Genomic DNA, 22069 nt, shown 5'->3' on the forward strand with positions numbered 1-22069 from the left:
ATAAAACTGGCGAGAGAGGGGATTGAGGTGCCTCACAATCTGGTGCCCATTTGGGAGAGATGGAGCTCGATTACTTTACCTAATAGGATCTACATTTCAGAAATCCTTTGGACCATCTGAGGACATTTCTTCCTATTCCTATGTTATCCAGTAATCAAAATTCTTTTATCCTTTATGAACCCAAACACTTTTAGGAATGTTTGGTTTCAAAGGAAGAATTGAAAGTAAAGATATGACAACTGTAGAAAATGACTTCTGTGAACCATACTAGATGAGCCATGGATCAGGTCTGGAGAGCTAAAGAAAAGCTCTAGGCCTCAGTGACTTCTGTTTGACATTTGCATGATTTAAAAATTCATGTCTGTTTACACCTTGTGGGTAATTAAAAGAGGAAGAGGCGAGGGTGCAAGAACTGGACAAACTGGTTTAGTAACGTAAAGGGAAACAGATGGCTGAATTGGGGAACAGGGTAGTTCCCTAAGGGGGATGACTAGGTCTTCCGAGAAAAGGATGGCCTCTTACAAGAAATGATAACCAGCTTATCTACTATAATAATTTCCTCCGCCAACGTTCTGAAGCTGACTCCGTGGCTTCACTGAAGTGAAGGGTTCATAAGGTTCGTTAGGTTCGTCAGTCTGTCACCATCTTTCTCTGTCCCACCCTCGTGTCAAAACGTGATAATGTCGAGGGCAGAACAGTGAGAGTCAAGGCAACCAACGAACGCAAATAGTTGTAACGACCCTGCGCACCGCCTACCCTCTCTGTGTCTAACACCCACTAACGAAAGTCGGAACCGCAGTTTCCACAAGAGAAGCCTGCTTACTCGGCCGAGTGGCTTTCCCAGCACTCCCCGGCACAAGCACACCAGTTTGTCAACTGCCACTACCACAACAAGGATCACCTACTTATCAGTACAGACGCGATGAAACCAAACAGCGATGAAACCAAGGCGTGAGGTACGGACCTCACTTCCACATTTCCTTCTTTGTCTGTCTCAGGATCTCAGCCGCATGCTGCAGGAACTGGCACTAAGACACTGCAGGCTGCTTGTGGAGCGCATACTAACAACGTAATCAACGTGATATTTGCTAAATGGCGCTGCCATTGATGTAGCTCCTGCTCTGTAACAACGCACAAGCATGGCGTCTGCGAGGGAGACAGAATCTAGTGACATGGGGGGCAAGGGGGAATCTTCATGGTGCTACAAATGAAGGCTTATGGTGCCAGATCCATGCACTGGTTTCAAATATACAGGAAAATAAAAAGAAGATGTAACAGCCAGGTCATGCAAAAAGGATTAGGGTGAATTAGGTGAATGTGATTGTGGGCCACAGGAGACTGTAATAGTGTATGGTAAGGTATGTTGGCAATGAGTGTAGGTCTCAGGTGACTGCAATAGTGGAAAGCACTGAATTTTGTGGCAGTGGCAGCAGCTGTGGGACCCAGGAGACTGTAAAAGCGGAAGGTGCTGAATTTTGTGGCACTGGCTATGGGACCCAGGAGACTGTAGTACTGGAAAACATTGAATTTGGTGCCAGTGAGTGTAGGTCTCAGGAGACTGTAGAAGTGGAAAGCATTGAATCTGGTGGCAGTGTGTGTAGGTCTCAGGATACTGTAGTACTGTAAAGCATTGGATTTGGTGGCAGTGAGTGTAGGTCAAAGGACACTGTAATAGTGGAAAGCATTGACTTTGGTGGCAGTGAGTTCAGGTCTCAGGAGACTGTAGTACTGGAAAGCATTGAATTTGGAGGGGAGGATAGGGAGGGAGGGAAGGAGGGGGTCATGGCACTCGGAATCCCACACACACACACACACACACACACACACACACTCACACACACACACTCATTCTTTGGCTCTCACATATACTCTTTCTCACACTATCTCTCTCTCACACACACACAGTCTCTCTATCACACACAATCACTCTCACACACACATACACTCTGTCTCTCACACACACACTCTCTCTCTCTGACACAAGCACACACACACTCTGTCTCTCACTCATTCTCTCTCACTCACACACACACTCCATCTCTCACACACACACACTCTCTCTCTCTCAAACATACACACTCCGAGGAAAACCTTGCTACCACCCGTTTCATTTCTGTCACAAACAGGCCTGTTTTACACACTGTGCCATGGAGAAACAGCATCTATCTCTCTCACTCACACCCACACACTCCCCTCCCACCCCCCCCCCCCCCTTAATACACAGACTCTACAAAGGAAAATCAAGATCTCACTCTGTCACTAAGACACACACACATTCCCCCCAACCACCGCCACCACAACATAATACACAAACTCTGCCATGGTGAATCAAGATCTCTGTCTCTCACTCACACCCACACACACAACCAAGAAAAAAAAACAGAAAAACAACAAAAAATATTACACATAATACAACAATGCAAATTATTCGTTACTGTCGTTATACCCCACTCGTTCCTCAGTGTAAAGTGTCCCTGAGCACTTAAAATTTCTTTCAGTGCCCAGAATCACCTCACCAAGGACGGAGAGGCCGACAGTTCACTAACCACGCCTCAAAATCTCAAAGAAAATGAGGGGAAAAATAAGCTAATTTTGGATTTGTCCTGCTTTTGAAATAACCAAACGGAAAAAATGATTAACCAAAAACAACAAGATTTTAATTCAATTCAAATACTAAAGAATAAATTATTAATTAACAGACTTTAACCACTAACCTTAACATTTATATTCTAGTGCAAAAGAAATGTACTTTACAATTGTATAACTTTTTTTCTCTTTTTCAGAATTTCCCTCTCTGGTATCGATACCAAGATTCTTATCAGATAAGTATTAATTGTAAATTTTTCTTTCTGAATAATTTCTTTATTAACTCTCCCTTGTATCTCAACTTTAAAGAATTGATACTTTGTGTCCTTTTTCTCTTCCCTTTTCTCACAGGTCCTCGTAAAGCAACCCCAGTGACCCAACTCAGGTAAGTAAAAAATATTTCTCTGTCCTGTCACTGTGTTGTCACTTAGCTGCAGTTTTTTTCTGATGCAGAATCCTTCACGGTCTTTCTTGCGTGGGAGCTCAGGTTTTCCAGACTTCTTTTCCACTGTCTTTGACACCGTCACCCTACACCTCACTCTTAATAAAAATAAATGGAAGGAAAACCCTATCTACTTAACCAACCCCTTCTCACACTAAATGACTTAAACGTATATAATTTATAACACAGGGCAACACTTAACTAAGAAAATTAGAAATAACTATACCCTCGCTAAACCCCCTAACCTTACTTATTTTTCCCTAAACTAATGAGCTCAAACATATATACACCTCCTACACCTTTCACCAGAACAAAATTACAAAACACTTCCAACTCACCACTTTCCCCTCACACACTGCCCTCCTATCACCAAACTCAGTCAAAATCCCACTTCCAACCTTCTCAAAATCACTCCAAACTCACCACATTAACCACACCACCAAACACACTTCCTTCCACCTCCACAGTCACCAGCGCTCTGCCAACTGTCCCACTGACCGTTTCCTAGGAGACGGCTGCTTGGCTTGGGATTCCGCCCTCAGCCAGCCAATCCCTAGTCCTGCTCAACATTCCAACTCTCCCTGCTGACAAGCGGAATGTTGAGCAGCACTGCTCAATCCCCATTTTAACTGAAAAATCCCCATAGAAATCAATGGGAAATTCTTCAATTAATATAAAACCCCTATAAATATCCATCAAATTACCCCAAATTTCCCATGCCAATTAAACCTCCCATCCTCTATTAAACGGTGTTTTTAAAATTTAAATATCCCAACATTTAACCCCGCCACGCAACAATCTTCTAAAAACCCCTGAAAAAATTCCCAAAAAATTTAAAACCTATTTCAAAAATTTTAATATTCCCCTCTGAACCTACTCCGTCGAATTTAACCAGTTAACCCTTTCCTAACCCCTTAAAACCAGACCCCTCCCAAATGACCCCCTTAAAATATTCAAATTCAAAAACTAATATACCAGAAAAATCCCAAAAAATTCCCCGACCCCAAATCCAAAAACAGAATTTAAAAATCATTAACCGTTTAATTTTAAAAATCAAAAACCCCATTAATACAATTTAAAAATAAACTAATTTAAATTTCGGGTCAAAAACCCCTTACCTGCTTTCCTGATTTTCTTTACACACGACCACTCCCGTTGGATCCGATCCCGGACGTCCTCAATCAAAATCGGAGGCAAAAACAAAAAACCCCCGAAGCCGGCCCAAAATTTAGGCCCCGGCTTCGGCCTAGTCGGAAAACCGCGCGTTCCCGGTTCGTGCATGAGGCGCGCCGCCTCATGCACGCGCGCGCCGACATCTTCTCCGGCCCTCTCTCCCCAGAACCGCTCTTCACTCCCGGGCCTCGCTCCTTCAGCCCGGGAGCAAAAAAACTTCAACGCTGCTTTATGCAGCGTCTCCACTACCGCCCCAGCGCTCTCCCCCTTCCGGTTTACATCTTCTGGCCCGGGAACGTGCTCCATCGCTCCCGGGCCCTAAAACTTGCCGTGCTGCCTCAAATCTGCCCGCACCCGGCCCAAACATGCCCCGGACCTCTTCTTCCCTCCCGGGAACATGCCAATCATCCCGGGAGAAAAAAAACAAAACAAAATCGCGGCGCTTCCACAGCGCCTCACGGACCAGCCCCCCTCGGAGCCCAAAACAGACCCGGGGTAAGTTTTTATATTTAATTATTTTTTCTTTAACCTCTAACCCCCTGTTACATTCGCCCGGGCTTAAAAAACCGAATATTGTCCTCAATATTCTCATTCATACCCCAACACTCATAAATCCAAACTCCACACTTTCACCCAAATCCATAATCTTATCATTCTATCAAATTTTTCCTTCCATCCAAACCAATACTCTAACCATTCAAACTCCTTCTATCTAACAATCATACCTAAACTTAACCTTTCCCCCTCTTTTTTTTTTTCCCATCAACAAAGTTGATATACTGTCATCATCTTTACATTATAAGTATTACCACTTTGAACTGAAACATATTATATCTTTATAACATCTCAGACATTTTATGACATCACATATTCCCCCACTCCCCTCTTAACCCAGGAAAAAATTTTCCCTAAGGTAAGCAGAACAAGTACCCTTAGTACTTCTGTTTGACACCCTTATCTCCTCAGTATTTACAGGACCATCCTCCCCTAACCCAGGATTAATAATAACATCTGTTCTGATAGTATACCACCCCTTATTTATTTCAGGTTCCACTTTTGATTCAACTTTTAGATCAGGAAGCTTTTCTTCCTGAACTTGGCCAATTTCACATTCCTCAACCTCCAAATCATATTTTTTTACTGCATCCCTATGTACAGTTTTCACATCACCTTTGTAATTACGAATTTTAATCACATTTAACTTTTCTCCCAAAACCTCCAGGACTTCATATGGGTGTGATTCCCATATATCCTGAATCTTGTGCCTTCCCGGGAACCTCTGCCTCCTGAGCAATACCCAATCCCCCTCCTGAAGAGATTCAGCTCCACATTTTTGATTGTAATAGTTTCTCATTTTCAGATTCTGTTTAGTCGCCCAATTCTTCGCCAGTTCCCGGGTACATTCCAAATTTTCCCTGTGCACTTGGATCCAATCTTCCAAATTCTTAATTCTTCCCCAATCCTCATTATCTTTTACCTCTGGCACCAGCATATCTTGTGGAAGTAAACTCTCCCTTCCCAAGAACAAACACGCAGGTGTGAAACCTGTTGAATGGTGTATTGAGCTATTGTAAATCTGATTCAGCTCAGGTAGAAAACTCGACCATTTCCTCTTCTTTTCGTCAGGGAACGTACGCAGAATCTGATGGAGTGTTCTGTTAAACCGTTCGCATCGCCCATTCCCCTGAGGGTGGTATGGTGTGGTCCGGGACTTCTTAATTCCATACCACTGACACAACTCCTTAATAATAGCTGACTCGAATGTGGGCCCTTGATCCGAATGCAACCGCTCTGGAGATCCATAGACTGCAAACCATCTGTCAATTAATACTTTCGCCGTGGTCTTCGCGGTCTGGTTCTTTGTAGGAACGGCAATAGCGAACCGTGAAAACATATCGGTCAAAATGAGTATGTTCTCGAATCCTCTCCCATCCCTTTCCAACACCGTGTAGTCTATGGCCAAGACTTCATTCGGACGCACTACATTGAAGCAGCTCATCTCACTTTTCTCTCTGGGGAACAGCTCTCTAGCAAAGCAACACCTTCAACACTTCTGTATCCAGCTGTCAATGTCCTTCTTCATGTTCACCCAGAAATGCTGTTTTCTGATGTTTTTAAAAGTGGTTTCTAACGCAAAGTGCCCCATCTGGTTGTGAAACATTTCTAAAATTTCACTCTTGCATACATCCGGCACCACTACTTGTCTCATGTCTGTTCCCAACCGGCAATCTTCATAAGTTCGGTACAGTATTCCACCTTCGAGTCGCAATCTTGCTCGATGTTTCCATAACAGCTTTTTCTCCTGAGAATCCAACTCTTCTGAACAGGGTGTATAGTCATTCTCTAGCCAAGCTATGATGGTTTTCAAAGTAGCATCCTCCCTCTGGGCTTTCTCGAATTCAGTGTTTGGTCCTCTTCCAAATACAGCATTGCAGTTTTTCCGGCCGCTCACTCTTCTCTTCTTTGACTTTACTGAGATTGTTGCACATCGAAATTCAAAAAAATCTTTCTCCCCATTCTTCTCATCATTCTCGGGTTCGTCTTGATCTGGCATTCGTGAAAGTACATCAGCCACCAAATTAGTTCTTCCAGGCTTATATTCCACATCGAACTCTAACTCGGCTAATTGCGCTAACCAGCGCTGTTCTACTGCTTGCACTTTTGAGGTTTCCAAATATTTAAGAGGATTGTGGTCTGTCCGTAATATGAATTTCCGATAAATCAGGTATTCCCTGAACTTCTCTGTGGCTGCCCATTTAAAAGCCAGCAATTCCAACTTAAAGGCGGAATAATTGTTCGAATTTCTTTCTGACTTCCGCAGACCACGGCTTGCATATGCGATGACTTTTTCAACACCCTCCTGAACTTGACTCAGGATAGCTCCTAATCCTCGATTACTGGCATCCGTTGTTAGGATGAAAGGCTCTGTAAATATTGGATAGGCCAACACTGGAGCTGTAGACAGTTTTTTCTTCAAAGTGTCAAACGCTTGCTGACAATCTTCGTTCCACTCAATTTTGGATCCTTCCGAAACATTTTTCCCCGTCAGTGCATGCAGCGGAGCAGCTATTTGTGCAAAATTCTTAACAAAGCGCCGGTAAAAACTGGCAAATCCCATGAAGCTCCGTATCTCGGTTTTACTACTCGGAACTTTCCATTCTTGCATAGTTCTTATCTTCTCCTGATCAGCTGAGACCCCTTTTTCGGACACCACATACCCAAGGAATCTCACCTCTTGACACAGTATTCTACATTTTGCAGGCTTCAACTTTAAACCGCAAGTCCTCATCCTTTGGAACACCATTTCCAATCTCCTTAGATGTTCCTTGAAGTTTGGCGCATAAACTAGGATGTCGTCCAGGTATAGGAGAAGGACCTCGAAAACATACTCATTCAGTACCGACTCCATCAACCGCTGGAAACTAGCTGGAGCATTACACAATCCGAATGGCATTCTGGTCCATTCAAACAGTCCAAAAGGGGTGGTCACAGCCGTCTTTTCCATGTCTTCCGAAGCCATCCCCATCTGGAAGTACCCGGAAGTCATATCAAGTGACGAAAACCATTTGGAGTTTCCCAATGCATCCAAGGACTCGTCGATTCGGGGCAGTGGATATGCATCCCGTATGGTGACTGCATTTAACCTCCGATAATCACAACAGAATCGGAGGCTACCATCTTTCTTTTTGATGACAACTGCAGGAGAGGCCCACGGACTATAGCTCTTCCTAAGGATTCCTTGTCGTACCAGCTCCTGTACGTGTGACTTGAATTGTTCGAATATATGAGGGGATACTCGTCTGTAAGGCTGCTTGATCGGTCGAGCCTCACCAGTGTCGATCTTATGCCTCACTAGGTCAGTGTATCCAATATCGGTGTCATCACGTGAAAAGACAGATCGGTACCTCCACAAGAGCTCCTTAAGTTCTTCTTTTTGTTCAGGTAACAGTTTTTCCCAATCAACTTTCACCTTTGGAATTTGCTGTTCCCATCCCTCCTCCATACTCTCAGGCATGTCGGCTTCTTTTTCAGAAATTATCGAAGCTGGTATGTGAACTTCTGCGATCCGAGTCCGGCCCGGAATGATGACATCCTGAATTCCAATGTTTATCATTCTTACTGGAATGTTTCCTCGTTCTTGCTGTACCAAAAGATTTGCCACCATAATCTTATCTGGTAGACTAACTTTTTGGGAAGCTGTCACCAATAAAGGCCCGGTGATCTTCCTCACAAGCTGACATTCCCCTATAACCACTTTCTCCGACATGGCCGGTATGATCTGACCCACGCTCCCCTGCAGCTTGACCAGACCATCAGCCTGTCTGACCTTAGTCACTTGTTTTTGTGCAATTTTCGACAGAATTCCTGAGATTCTCCCTGGCTCAAGTGTAAAGCAGGCAAGGTCCTTGAACAGACCCTCTAAATGCCTCAGGACATTCATGCCCACGATTCCTTGGATTGGTTGACTCTCTATCCGGCCATTACAGAAGTTATCCTTTACCACGAAAATGCACCTTTCCGGTACCAGCTGCCCCAAACATTGCACATCTGCATCTATATAACCAAGCACCGGAAGGTCTGTCCCATTTACAGCCACAAGCGTCAGTTGACTTGCATCTTGTAAGCAATCCGTGTTTTCGAAGTTTTTATAAAAAAAACTTGCCAGTATTGTGGACACACTGGACCCGGTATCCACCGTGCAAAGAGTTTCTACTCCATCAATCTTCATCTTCATTAAGGGGCTCGTCCCAATTGCCTTTTCACTCAATAGCTTTTCCTCTTTGCAATCCTCATTCTCCACCGGCTTTTGCAACCGGACGGTGGGTTTGCTGTCTCTCAACTGTGAAGCACCAGAGGTCTCACCCTGAGGACTCCCGCTGTTCCTGTTACAATTAGCACTGGTGCTCGGACTCTCAGGATTCTCTTTACCAATTCGTGGTAAAGGACAATTCCTCCTTTCGCTCTGACAATTTCTTGCGATATGTCCGGGCTCCTGGCATCTGTAACAGATTACCTCCCCAGAGGAAGTTCTAGAAGGTCCCACATAGTAATCTCTCTGCCCACCACGAGCACCAGCATACGTCCAGTTATCTCTTTCTCGTTCTCTTCTCTGGCGACCCCACTCCTCCTCCTGACGTTCGCACATCCGAGACAGCATGTTGGTCATTTGATGCAGCATCGCTACTGTAGCCGTCTCTACGGGTCGCCCAGCTCTTCCATAATCCCCTGCATCTTCCCGGGGTCTCGGTAGAATTCTCTTGGGGGACTCCCAGTGAGCCAAACCCCGCTCTTCTCCTGCCCAACGAATAGCCGCTTGCATTAACTCTGCAAAGGATAAGCCAGGATTATCTTCATTCCTTTTCGAGACCTCTCTCCTCAGGACTTCATCACGCAGTCCGATGATGAACTGCTCCTTAAGGGTCTCATCTGGATCCCCAACCCTTCTCCGGTCCCTTTTCATTACTGCTTCTAACATTCCTTGCAGCTTGTAGGCAAATACCCTGATGGGTTCCCTTTCGCCCTGCCGGATGTTGTAAAATTCCTGTATCCTCAGGCCCAAAGCCACAGTATCGCCGTATACTTGCTTCAGTAAATTATAGATTTCTTCCACCGTACAGTCGCGTGGTAACGAATACTTAACGGTGTCCAACGCTATCCCCTTCAAGTGGTCACGCACCACCTCCACTTGGTCCTCCACAGGTACTCTCAATATTCTTAACCGGGACTTCATCTTGTCCACCCATTCTTCAATCTTTAAATCTTCAGGTCCTCTAGGAAAACCGTGAAAGTCCGGCACGGTTCTGTCCTGTGGTATCACAATCGTCTGAGTGAGGATCTGCGGGATAGCTCTAGCTCCAGTGGCTTCTCCCTCCATCTTCTTGATCTTCCAGGAACTGGAATCACCCCAGAGACAGAAATTCCCAGGGGAACAAGACCCAGGACAAAAGAAATTTCCCCAAAATAAAACACACTTAAACCTGGAAACCTTTATTTAAATTGCTTCACCTAAATGGGAAAATTCTTCACAACTGTTAGTCAATTCCTGAGCTTCACAGTTTTACCCTTTGGTACCCCAACTTCAGGAGAAATCCTGCCGACTACGCCAAAATTGTCGTTGTACCCCACTCGTTCCTCAGTGTAAAGTGTCCCTGAGCACTTAAAATTTCTTTCAGTGCCCAGAATCACCTCACCAAGGACGGAGAGGCCGACAGTTCACTAACCACGCCTCAAAATCTCAAAGAAAATGAGGGGAAAAATAAGCTAATTTTGGATTTGTCCTGCTTTTGAAATAACCAAACGGAAAAAATGATTAACCAAAAACAACAAGATTTTAATTCAATTCAAATACTAAAGAATAAATTATTAATTAACAGACTTTAACCACTAACCTTAACATTTATATTCTAGTGCAAAAGAAATGTACTTTACAATTGTATAACTTTTTTTCTCTTTTTCAGAATTTCCCTCTCTGGTATCGATACCAAGATTCTTATCAGATAAGTATTAATTGTAAATTTTTCTTTCTGAATAATTTCTTTATTAACTCTCCCTTGTATCTCAACTTTAAAGAATTGATACTTTGTGTCCTTTTTCTCTTCCCTTTTCTCACAGGTCCTCGTAAAGCAACCCCAGTGACCCAACTCAGGTAAGTAAAAAATATTTCTCTGTCCTGTCACTGTGTTGTCACTTAGCTGCAGTTTTTTTCTGATGCAGAATCCTTCACGGTCTTTCTTGCGTGGGAGCTCAGGTTTTCCAGACTTCTTTTCCACTGTCTTTGACACCGTCACCCTACACCTCACTCTTAATAAAAATAAATGGAAGGAAAACCCTATCTTCTTAACCAACCCCTTCTCACACTAAATGACTTAAACGTATATAATTTATAACACAGGGCAACACTTAACTAAGAAAATTAGAAATAACTATACCCTCGCTAAACCCCCTAACCTTACTTATTTTTCCCTAAACTAATGAGCTCAAACATATATACACCTCCTACACCTTTCACCAGAACAAAATTACAAAACACTTCCAACTCACCACTTTCCCCTCACACACTGCCCTCCTATCACCAAACTCAGTCAAAATCCCACTTCCAACCTTCTCAAAATCACTCCAAACTCACCACATTAACCACACCACCAAACACACTTCCTTCCACCTCCACAGTCACCAGCGCTCTGCCAACTGTCCCACTGACCGTTTCCTAGGAGACGGCTGCTTGGTTTGGGATTCCGCCCTCAGCCAGCCAATCCCTAGTCCTGCTCAACATTCCAACTCTCCCTGCTGACAAGCGGAATGTTGAGCAGCACTGCTCAATCCCCATTTTAACTGAAAAATCCCCATAGAAATCAATGGGAAATTCTTCAATTAATATAAAACCCCTATAAATATCCATCAAATTACCCCAAATTTCCCATGCCAATTAAACCTCCCATCCTCTATTAAACGGTGTTTTTAAAATTTAAATATCCCAACATTTAACCCCGCCACGCAACAATCTTCTAAAAACCCCTGAAAAAATTCCCAAAAAATGTAAAACCTATTTCAAAAATTTTAATATTCCCCTCTGAACCTACTCCGTCGAATTTAACCAGTTAACCCTTTCCTAACCCCTTAAAACCAGACCCCTCCCAAATGACCCCCTTAAAATATTCAAATTCAAAAACTAATATACCAGAAAAATCCCAAAAAATTCCCCGACCCCAAATCCAAAAACAGAATTTAAAAATCATTAACCGTTTAATTTCTAAAAATCAAAAACCCCATTAATACAATTTAAAAATAAACTAATTTAAATTTCGGGTCAAAAACCCCTTACCTGCTTTCCTGATTTTCTTTACACACGACCACTCCCGTTGGATCCGATCCCGGACGTCCTCAATCAAAATCGGAGGCAAAAACAAAAAACCTCCGAAGCCGGCCCAAAATTTAGGCCCCGGCTTCGGCCTAGTCGGAAAACCGCGCGTTCCCGGTTCGTGCATGAGGCGCGCCGCCTCATGCACGCGCGCGCCGACGTCTTCTCCGGCCCTCTCTCCCCAGAACCGCTCTTCACTCCCGGGCCTCGCTCCTTCAGCCCGGGAGCAAAAAAACTTCAACGCTGCTTTATGCAGCGTCTCCACTACCGCCCCAGCGCTCTCCCCCTTCCGGTTTACATCTTCTGGCCCGGGAACGTGCTCCATCGCTCCCGGGCCCTAAAACTTGCCGTGCTGCCTCAAATCTGCCCGCACCCGGCCCAAACATGCCCCGGACCTCTTCTTCCCTCCCGGGAACATGCCAATCGTCCCGGGAGAAAAAAAACAAAACAAAATCGCGGCGCTTCCACAGTGCCTCACGGACCAGCCCCCCTCGGAGCCCAAAACAGACCCGGGGTAAGTTTTTATATTTAATTATTTTTTCTTTAACCTCTAACCCCCTGTTACATTACCATGACAACATATCTCTTCTAACAATCCCTTACAAAACAAGAATTACAGGAAGCCAATACCTTGCTAGCGCCCGTTTCATTGGTTTCAGAAACGGGCCTCTTTTCCTAGTTATCATATAAACTGCCCAGTTTATTATCATAAGATTTGCCTAAAAGCTTTTCATACAATGAACATTATATAAGTGATTGTATGTATTATGTACTTTGGAGATTCAGTACAGCAAACACTGATGAGTAGTACTCTGTTCTCCCATGAGAAACTATCAATTGTAATTTGTAGTTGGTAAGTAAAAATAAAAATTGCTTTTCTCATATGTGGCCTTGGGTCTTTCTATCATTCGGGATTGTGGGTGTCTGGTACATAATATTCTTGGGGTGGTAGAAAGGGCCCTAAAATCACAACCCATGGAGGGATTGGGGGCTACTGTTAACTGGCTGCTGTTGTTGTTTCTATAAGGTGTCTTTTTCTGATATAGTTATTTTTTCCACTATTTGTTTTTTCTAGATATCTTGGTCCCAATTGATATTTTCATTTTCATGTTGTTACTTTTCTTTTTATGGTATCAGGTGACTTCCTACCCATTGGTGGGTGGGAACTGTCCAGTTGGGAACAGATCTAGAACCCTTTTTATATATAATATCTGGTTAAAATTCTTTAGTTGAATTTTTTTGTAATGTGATTGCAATAATTTGAAAAGTGGTAAATAAATAAATGAATAAATAAATAAATAAATAAATAAATAAATAAATAAGAATAAGAATAAGAAAAGGCTGGGGAGGGTGTAACCTGAAGAGTGATATTACTGGGGAAGGAGAAGGTGGGAGGACTGGTCAGGCCTTATAACTGGGGAACCTCTGTATGAACATATTACAAATGATGAATACAGAATTTTTAACTATTGTGCACAAAAGTTTTCAGTTGGTGCTGAATTCCCCAAGGAGTAATAGGTAGGGTTCTCACAGTTTGAATCATACCATTAGTACTACTGTTGTATGACATGTTTTCTACATGTATGTTGAGTTCACAGTTCAGATTTTCTTCAGGTTTTATATTCAAAATGTGATTGCTTGGGAATGGCTTGGGATAAACATAGAGGTTTAAAAAATTATTATTGGGAGGGCAGGAGCGGGTGTTGTTAGTTGAGATGGTTAGGAAATTTTGTACCCATCCCTTCTCACCCTCTGTATGTCAAGTGTGTCTGTTCGAAAGAGGCCAGTTATTCTGTTAAGCACTGAATTTCAATTTGTATCAATCTGTATTAATCTAGCTTGATTCATTTTTTCCAATTGGTGTATTGATGTCCTAGTACCCACTACAATATTTACAGTGTTGCCTTTTCCTATGTAGGCCCTTGCTGTGTGATTCCTGGAAGTTAGTGCTGCCATGGTATGCTCTGTAGATCCTGAGTGACTTTTGTAGGGATTTATATCACTTCACAATATGCTTGGTACTGGACTTTGGATATGTATTTAGCTTTTATCTCTCATAGTAGTAGATGAAGATAAGTTACATTCAGGTACAACAGGTATTTTCCTGTCCCTGGAGGCTTACAGTCTAACCCCCCCTGTTTATTAAGCCACAACAGCAGTTGCTGTGCAGCGATGCCGACATAGCCCATTCAAAGTGAATGGGCTGTGTCAGCATTAGTGCATGGCAGCTGCTAGCGCAGCTTAGTAAACAGGGGGATAAGTTTGTACCAGAGGTAACAGAGAGTTTAGGGACTTGCCCATGCCCTCAAGGAGCAGCAGTGGGATTTGAACCCTGGCTTCCCTGTTTCTCAGCCCATTTCTCTAAACATTAGATACAGCTAATACAGATAATACCTATTCCAAACATGTTTTGTAACTGTATGGTAAACTAAAGACCAGCAGCTCTAAAGTCTGGTTACCATTTGGCAACTTACCCCAAACTTTGATAGGCAAATCATTTTATAGCTGCCAGTAATCACAGGATTTCTTTTATAGTGTTGCTGAACATCAATATTCACACGGCCAACAGGAAGATGCTGGACTGGGAAGATAGGACTGACTGAGAACCAAGAGTTAAAGTACCTGCATATATTTTCAGAATACTGCAAATACTATTCTGTTTAATAATTTATATTATTGTGGTACATTATTTGGATATTTTCAGCACATAATTCCATGGAGTGTATTCAGTGTGCATAATACCATCAGTAATAGAGACACTAGGGGAAAATAGCTGGTGCATATGTGCTAGAAACACAGTGAAGGGGTCCTTCATTGCTGTGTTCAAAAGTGCCATTGCTGTCCCTTTACTGCTGACATGGGTGTTGCCCCTACCCTAAGGATTTTAACTAGCCCTTCTCCCAAACATCCTAGCCCCACCACACCCAACTTTAGCTTCCCCAACCAGATGAGTCACTGACTGCATATGCCTATGCAGATTTTAACCCTCTCCGCTCTCCCAGCCCTTCAGCCTTGCACTGGCATCTGATCCCCCTGATGTCAAAACCTGCTTCTCTTGTTTTGGTTTATTCTTGTTTGTGTTTTGTTTTACTATGAAACCAGCATGTGTGAGGAGTGCCAACGTCAACAGCTGGAAAGCACACTGCTGACTTCTCACTGGGGGAGGCTCAGGCCATTGAGTTCTTCAGCAGGTGGGGCTTGGGCAACCCCACCAGCAAAGGTAACATTTTTAACGGGGGGAGGGGGAAAGAGCAGAAAGGAATGGGTGGCCCCCAGTCCACCCCTGGCCCCCCAACATGGGCTGCTGGTTACACCACAGGTGTACACTACTAATAACACGACAAATTTTTCTGTTCATTTGTCAACAACATGGGAAATGTTGTTTAAAAACTAATACACATCCCTACTACATCTATGATTCTGAAAAGTCCAAAAGGATCCTGTATAAATATGTCTAAGCCAAGCACTGATCTCATTATACAGTTTGTCAAAACTCCTAGCTCTCTCACATCTGTGTACTAAATGAAAGAACCTAAAGAAAGACACTGCTTTTGAATATTAAAAAAGATAATTGCTATATGAACTTCAAATATTATTGCCCTTGAACGGCAAGTTAATAATATATCTTTTCTGCCTGGCCTAATATGATACATTAGTTACTGTGTAGACAGCAGTGACTGTAAGAAACACTTATCTGCCATTTTAATTGTGATGATAGTATTTAGAGCAATGGGGTCTCAGTTCTATTGAAAAGAAATGTAGGTCTTCAGGGAGGAAAATAAAAGTTCATATTGAAATGTGATTTCAAGTGTCTTTGTTATGAGGAGTCTTCTTAGAGCAGTATGATCATGGAGCACAGATAAAATAGAAAGGGCCTCTCATCAGGGCTGCAATTAAATGCACCATATGTTTGCAGAATGCTTCCCATTCTCAAGTATCTTCTAGTGTTTTAATCGTGATGAAATATTTTGCAGAATGCCACCTTATAGAATACTACTCCCACATTCTACTGGTTTATCCACCTGAATTTACCTGAATGGGGAACAGTAATAACTCATCAGTGTCATCTCAACTTTTCCTGAACTGAGACTGAAGGACCCTAGATTTCAGTTTCAGATCTGATTGTTCCAAAGTACTTGAAGCTTCAATGAAAAGCATTTCAAACTCATCTAGGAAAATAGAAATGAGGCTGGCACTGTACTGTACGGACTGTGCAGTGATTTGTAATGATATTGGACTTCAGTGACATATTCAATGTCATTTTATACTGTTTTCAAAACAAAATGAGATCCCTCTGAAATTTAGTTTTTTTTGAATGCTCAATAGCACAAGCTACTCTTACTTAACATATGCAGTTCTTGCCTAATGCACTATATGAAATAGCACTATATAAAGAAGCATATGCTAATAACTAACTGGCTGATTCAGAGTAATTTAAGTGGCCGGAAAGGCTCTGGTCTGCTTAAATGGTGGTGAGCCACCCCACCACCAATATTCAGCTGCACTAAACTGATCAGTGCTGCTGAATGTCATCTCTGATTGCCCATGTTAAAAATGGGCATGTCAGGGTCGGTATTAGGGAGAACCAGTGGTTATGTGGATGCCGGAAATTTTCAGTGCCGGAACCCGCATAGCTAACCCGATCAAGTTAGGACAACTCGAGTGTTAGAGCAGCTCATCATACTGTTTCTAATATGACAGAAATGTACCACTGAGATACAGTAGTCAATGAGTCTGCAAATAACTACTATGTTAAAAAGTGTGTGATATTATTTAAAAATGGGCACAGTGACAGTAATCACAGAACATTGTAAACGACTCCCTTTTCTGCCAGTGCATGAGCTGTGATTGGCTCATGCATTGACAGGAATTGAGACGTTAAAAAAAAGCTGCCATGCAAGAGGTCATCTTCACTTCCAAAAAATCCCCAATTCCCATACTTCCAAATTAACCCCCTTATTTACCAAGCTGCGCTGCAGTACCGACACAGCCCATTCAAAATGAATGGGCTATGTTGGCATTAGCGCATGGCAGCTGCTAGCATGGCTTAGTGAATAAGGGGTTAAATGTCCCTTTTCAACTGATCCCCTTAACCTTTGAGAAGACTCCCATTTCCTATGACCCCATAACAACGAGCCCCCAAAACAAATATCCCTAGTATCTAGTGGTATTCCCTGACTCCCTAGATTCCCTAAGCTCCCCTCCCCCCATAAACCCCATGGCATACCTTAAAGAGGAGGCAGCTAACCTGGTCAAGTTAGGACACATCATTGATGCAGTGTTCTGGTTGTGTAAACTGCTGTCCCACAGAGGTGACATCCTGGTTGGCACTGGAATGCTTAATATTATGTCTATTTGAATTGAGTCCCATCTTTAGCATCTGGCTTGTTTCTTCACACTTTTTGAATTTAAATAGATCCAAACAGGCAAATAAGTGATTTACAGAAAAGATTTTCTAGTACATTGCAGATGAAGATGCTAGCCAGAGTAAGAGGGGAAGCAAAGAGAGGTCTTAAGAGGGGGAGGATTCAAAAGCCAAGGAAAAAAGATGAGCATGTGAAGGATCCCCTTAAGATGAATGTTTTTCCCATGTGAGTGACTGTAGGATCCTGTGAAATGTGCTAGCACATTTTGCAGCTAGGTATATTGCAGGGACGTGTCATTCTCTTCTTTTTGAGCTTGTATTGGGAGCTGACTTTTCACTAATTTCTGTTTCAAATTAGGTGGCTGTCAGAAGGCCAGCACTGATGGGGCTAGGAATATCTCTTTCAGTAGTTCATCCTCCTGGAATAGTGGCTGTAGATCTTTTATGATTCTTCACAATTTTTCTAGCTCTGGATTGTATGTCTCTACAAGGGGGATTCTCTCTGTGTCTTTCTCCTCTTTGTACTGAAATGGTTTTCTCTAGGTATTTTAAGGGAAGAGGCAATATTCCTGGAGATTATTTGGGATTATAGTCTTTTTGTTGGATTCAGTCAGGATTTTGAGGTATTTGTCTCTTTCTCTTGGGTCAGAGCAGATTCGAAGATATCATGTGGCTTGGCTATGTATAATAGATTTTTCGCATGTGAAGGGTGGAAGCTGGAGTTGTGGAGATAGTTGCATCTGTCAATAGGTTTCCTGTATATATATTGGTGCCTTTGATGCACACATGTGTTACTATAAACTAATCATGAGCCAGAGCCTAATATAGTAACATAGTAGATGATGGCAGAAAAAGACCTGCACGGTCCATCCAGTCTGCCCAACAAGATAAACTCACATGTGCTACTTTTTGTGTATACCTTACCTTGATTTGTACCTGTCCTTTTCAGGGTACAGACCGTATAAGTCTGCTGATGGAAACTGTATTGTCTAGAAAGTTGACTTTTTTTCTGGGAAGTAGTCAATTTTGAATTTGATAGTAGGATGGCATGTATTGAAGGAACTGTAAAATTGCTTTAAGAGTCTCTTCTCCCTCAATCCAGATCATGAAAATGTCATCAATATACCTGTAGCTGCCATTCTGAAACTCGAACAACTATTTTTTTTGGGGGGGGAGGGGTTGAGATGTTTGATTATGGAGAGGTCTTCTGCTTGGGTGGTTCTGTGAAGGGGGATGTTGTGAGGGACAATGTTTTTGGTGGGAGAGGGGTTGGTTGGAGGGAGTGGGCCTATTGAAGAGGGTTCTGCTCAGGGGCATCTGCTTGATGGGGGGGGGTCTTCTGCTTAAGGCTACCCTGACAAAGGGTGTTCTGTTTTAGATGGCTACTATGTGTGTGTGGGGGGGTACTTTGGGGGGGGGGGATCAGATGAGTTTTTCTCCTGGGCTGTGCCCAAGTTGTTTGACTGCTGGCAGTGCAGTTGAACTTACCACCTCTTGAGATGTTAAGTGCAGCCATGTTACTGGCAGTTAGTATGTATTAATATGCCATGCACTAGCTGTCATTGTCAATCTCTCCTGATCTTTGCCTATGACCTGCTTCAGTCCTGCTCCTACCCATGCTAAGTAGCTAACATGGAATTTTTAGAGTGGGTGCATGCTGTTACTGCATGCTAACATTCATGCCAGCTACTTAGCATAGTTTAGTAAACAGGTCCTAAAGTGTAATCACATCCTAGAGCAATATAATATTCTATGTTTAATTCTCCATTTCTTTTTAAATAATTACTAACATTCTGTTTGCTTTTTTGGCTGCAGACATACCCTGATCTGAGGATTTCATTGTTTTATCCATGATGATGTCTTGATCTTTGAGTGGTGATTCTTTATATAGAAGTGATCATGTAGCTATAGTTTGAATGATTTTTCCCTTTCTGTATTACTTTGCACTTGTCCATATTAAATGTTGTATGTCATTTGGATACTCATTCTCCAAGTCTCTCAAAGTCCTTCCGAAATTTCTTACCTTTGCTTTTGATTTAACAACTTCAAGTAATTTTGTGTTGTTTGCAAATCTGATCACTTCACTTGTCATTCCCGTTTCCAGATCATTTATAAAAATGTTGAAAAGAACTGGTTCAAGTATAGATTCTGGGCTACTCCACTATTCATCTTTCCCCATTGAGAAAACTAACCATTTAGTCCGCTTTCTAATACCTATTTTGTAAACTGTTCCATATTCACAAAAGGACACTGCCATCTATCCTATGGCTTTTTCTCAGGGTCTCTTATGAGGGATTTTATCAAATACTGTTTGAAACTTCAGATATATTATTTATTTATTTATTTATTTATTGCATTTGTATCCCACATTTTCCCACCTATTTGCGGGTTCAGTGTGGCTTACAATACATTGTGAATGGTGGAAATACAGTTTGTTACAACTCGGTTATGGATTACATTGTGAGGGGTTATACGAAAACAAAGTTAAAGTGTCGTTATGGGAATAGAACAATGGAGAAGAGCAATGGAACAATGGAAAGAAACAACGGGAACTAATAGGGCAACTAAACAGTAGTAGGAGAACAATTCGGTGAGTAGAGGTATAAATGTGGTAAAAATTACGGGGGGTGGGAATTCAGAAGAGAATGTATTGTTGCATTACTAACAGTGTGTGCGGACTTAATGTGTTTTGATTCTTTCAGTAAATTTTATCAAAGAGATGGGTTTTCAATGATTTGCGGAAGTTGGTTAGTTCATAGATCGTTTTCAGGTTGCGTGGTAGTGTATTCCAGAATTGCGTGCTCATGTAAGAAAAGGTTGATGCGTGTAGCGTTTTGTATTTTATGCCTTTGCAATTGGGGAAGTGAAGGTTGAGGAAAGTTCGGGATGATCTTTTAGCGTTTCTAGGTGGTAAGTCTATTAAGTCAGACATGTAAGCTGGGGCTTCAGCGTGAATGATTTTGTGGACTAATGTGCATACTTTAAAAGTAATGCGTTCCTTGAGTGGGAGCCAGTGTAGCTTCTCTCGTAAGGGTTTGGCACTTTCGTATTTTGGTTTTCCGAAGATGAGTCTGGCTGCTGTGTTCTGGGCTGTTTGAAGTTTCCTCAGTATTTGCTCTTTACAACCTGCGTATAAGTGAGTTGCAGTAATCCAGATGGCTGAGTACGAGGGATTGCACTAGGCTGCGAAAGACGGATCTTGGGAAGAATGGTCTTATTCTTTTCAGTTTCCACATGCAGTAGAACATTTTCTTGGTTGTGTTGTTTGCATGAGTTTCAAGTGTTAAGTGGCGGTCAATAGTAACTCCAAGGATTTTTAGAGTTTCTGAGATTGGAAGGTTTAGTTTAGGTGTGTTTATAGCAGTGAATTCATTCGTGTTGTACTGGGAGGTGAGTATCAGGCATTGAGTTTTTTCTGCGTTTAGTTTCAATCGAAATGCATCTGCCCAGGAGTTCATGATGTGTAGACTTTGGTTGATTTCATTGAGGATTTCTTTAATGTCTTGTTTGAAAGGGATGTATATTGTTACATCATCGGTGTATATATACGGGTTAAGGTTATTATATCAACTGGCTCACCAATATCACTCTTAAAAAATATATATATAACAGATTAATGAGACAAGATAATCCTTAGCTAAATTCATGTTGGCTTTGTCCCATTAAACCATATCTAGCTATAGTTTTTTGGATAATATCTGGAACACTTTTTAAATATTTGCATTACGCTGGCTGCCCTTCAATCGTAGGTGCTACAGATAATAATAATGATTTTTGAGTTATTTCAGTTTCTGGGATGTATTCCATCCAGTCCAGGTAATTTGCTAGTTTTAAAATTTTGTCAATTTGCCCTATTTCATCTTTCAGATTTATTGAGATTTGCTTTAGTTCCTCAAATCTTCACCCTTGAATATCATTTGTGATGGATATCGCCTTAATATCCACCTCTGTAAAAACTGAAGCAAAGAAATCATTTTGATTTCTACTATGCACTTATCCTCTCCCAGGGGCTCTTTTACTAAGCCATGATAGTGCTTTTAGCTCACAGTAGAAATCAGCTGGCGATAAACACCAAGATGCCCATGGGAATATAATGGGCATTTTGGCATTTACAGCCAGATGATTTCTACTGTGAGCTAAAAACAGTACCATGGTTTACTAAAAGACACCCTAGTGCCCTTTTTACATTTCGGTCATCTAATGGTTGCCACAATCTAATAATGTGGATGTCTATTGAGCTATATGATAAGCACACAACAGGGAAAAAGTGTATGATATTTCCTCTAATGTTCTGAAACACATTTCTTTTGACTGAGTTTTCTGCAGAGGAAATTTGAGGATGATTAGTTGATGAATCGTACAAATTATGCTCCACAGTATGGAGACAGGAGGAAGCAACCACATATTCAGATGATGCTCTGGATACAAATGTAACCAGGGTGTTAAAGAAGTAAGAAGAAAAGGGAAAAATACTTTAGAATATTTTTTTTGTTTTTATATATATATACTTACCTGACTCCTGTTTTTACTGACTCCTGTGGACGATTGGGCACGTCCCCGGGAGTAAAAGAAAGACATGGGGCGGTGCGATGGGGCCTGGGTCATCCCGACGTCGTTGCGCTTCTTTGGGGCCATTTTTGGGCCA

The 22069-nt window shown here is 42.2% G+C and overlaps 1 protein-coding gene across 1 annotated transcript in view; it reads right to left on the reverse strand.

Moving 5' to 3' along the window:
* The window catches only part of TMPRSS15 (transmembrane serine protease 15), a 183245-nt gene that overhangs the window by 67022 nt on the left and 94154 nt on the right, over positions 1 to 22069 (reverse strand). The window lies entirely within an intron of this gene.

Source organism: Microcaecilia unicolor, chromosome 5 (assembly GCF_901765095.1).
Source record: "Microcaecilia unicolor chromosome 5, aMicUni1.1, whole genome shotgun sequence".
Classification (NCBI taxonomy): Eukaryota; Metazoa; Chordata; class Amphibia; order Gymnophiona; family Siphonopidae; genus Microcaecilia; species Microcaecilia unicolor.